The sequence below is a fragment of the Grammomys surdaster genome, unplaced genomic scaffold (assembly GCF_004785775.1).
Source record: "Grammomys surdaster isolate TR1022 unplaced genomic scaffold, NIH_TR_1.0 126313, whole genome shotgun sequence".
Taxonomy (NCBI): Eukaryota; Metazoa; Chordata; class Mammalia; order Rodentia; family Muridae; genus Grammomys; species Grammomys surdaster.
The window spans coordinates 7129676-7131777 of NW_021621113.1; the positions used below are offsets into that span (position 1 = coordinate 7129676).

Consider the following 2102-nt stretch of genomic DNA (forward strand, 5'->3'; position numbering starts at 1 on the left):
ACACACACACACACACACACACACACACACACACACACACACACACAAGGCTAGCCTCTTAGCCAGTGACTTGACCTACAGTTCGGTGACTTGGAAACTCCAGAATGCTCCTGCCTTCGTGTGATGTGTAACATACACTATAATTAATCCAATTAAAGTGTCTAGGCCTGGTGGTTACGTGTCTTTAACTGTAGCACTCAGGAGGCAGAAGCAGTTAGATCTCTGTGAGTTTGAGGCCAGCTTGTTCTACAGAGGCAGTTGCAGGCCAGGCAGTGTTACATAGTGAGACCATCTCTAAATCAATCAATCAATCAATCAATCAATCAATAAGTTGAAGACAACTAACGGGACCAGCAGTGAGAGGTTGACAGGAGAAGAGATTGTACATCTATCATGTGGTAATATTAGAGACAGATTTCTAGGACCCCCATAAGTACTACCAACTTAATGCAAAGTGCTGTTTACCAAAGGCTACTGTCAGAAAAGGAAGCACTAAAAATACATGCCTGGTTGCCTAGGATTATAACCCAGAGCAGATAAGCAGGGGCTCTAAGACGATTACCTAAAGAGGTGATTAAAGACAACAGGTTGAGGGGTTGGAGTGGACCTAGCACTCCACATACTTTTCAATAAAGTTTTGGCCACTGTGTCTGAAGAAAATGTTTTTTTTTTAAAACAAAACAAAACCAAACCAAAAACAAAAAAAAAAAAAAAAACAGCTGGGTAGTGGTGGCAGATGCCTTTAATCCCAGCACTTGGGAGGCAGAGGCAGGCGGATTTCTGAGTTCGAGGCCAGCCTGGTCTACAGAGTGAGTTCCAGGAAAGCCAGGGCTATATGGAGAAACCCTGTCTCAGAAGAAAAAAAAAAAAAAAAAAAACGAACAAACCCTATTTTTTTAATGAAGGATGTCCTTAAATTTGGGAGGCAGTCCAATAAATACAAGTCTGCCCCCTGACTGTGGTCTGTGCCACATACCACACACACAGGGGATGGAGGTCTGACCTTCTGTGGAATCAAGGCCTAGAACCCCAGCCACTCAGGAGACTAAGGTAGGGATTGCGGCAGTGAAGTGGGTAAGGGTTCTTTGGAAAGTCAGTTGTGTTGGATGATATTTTGCTGGGGCAAACACGTGATGAAGTGTTTCACTGAAGCAGACACAGGTGAAAGGATGGTCTGCAGAAGCAAGCACGTGAAAGGACGCTTACAACTCCTGGCGGTAGGCTGCAGCTTCTTGCCTCTTCAGCAGACTCAGGCTATTAGCAGAGTAATGTCAGCTAAGACAGACCCACTTCTTGCTGAGGTAAGACACGTGGTGAGGCAAGACCCATAGAGGACACGGGATGTTTGGAGAGAGTATAAAAGGACTCCATGGGACAGTGACGGAGGCAGAGCTGCTTCTAGAACTAGCTGTGCAATGTTTGCTGGTCTCCTGTCTTCTCTGATCTTTGCTTCACTGAGAGAGGCATGGCCAAGAACTTCTCTTGGCGTCCCTGCTGGTTCAAATCCTTCATGCTGACTCACGATGAGGTCTGGCTGTTCCTGCTAGGTCGTGCTACCGCTGCTGCTGTCCTGACACTACTGAACTGAACTGCTGGTATATTCATGAAGTATTTGCAAGTGGACTACAGACCTGTGAACTGAGCTGCTGATTTCCTGACAATGAAGAGAGTTGTTCCAAAGAGCCATGTCTAAACAGGTCCACTTCCCCCATATCTTTCTTTTCCACTACCTCTGGTGGGTGGTAGGCTAGAAGGGAGGTTAAAGCATTTAAGAACCATCATTAAAAGTAGATTTAAAAAAAGTATTAAGGCAACAAGGATGTCTATCCTAGTTCAAGGCTTGTCTGGGCTACAGTGTAAGCTTGGGGTCATCCTGTCTCAAAGTAAAAAGAGGGTCACGGGACAGGACAGGACATGGTGGCACACACCTTTAATCCCAGTACTTGGGAGGCAGAGGCAGACTGATCTCTGAGTTTGAGGCCAGCTTTGTCCAAAGAACAAGTTCCAGGACAGTCAGGGCTACACAGAGAAACCCTGTCTTGGATACAAAAGAAAAGAGGAGAGGAGAGGAGAGGAGAGGAGAGGAGAGGAGAGGAGAGGAG

The 2102-nt window shown here is 46.0% G+C and overlaps 1 protein-coding gene across 2 annotated transcripts in view; it reads right to left on the minus strand.

Annotated features, from left to right (window-relative positions):
- Window positions 1-2102, minus strand: part of Catsper4 (cation channel sperm associated 4) — a 19904-nt gene that overhangs the window by 5907 nt on the left and 11895 nt on the right. The gene's annotated exons all lie outside the window — the stretch shown is intronic.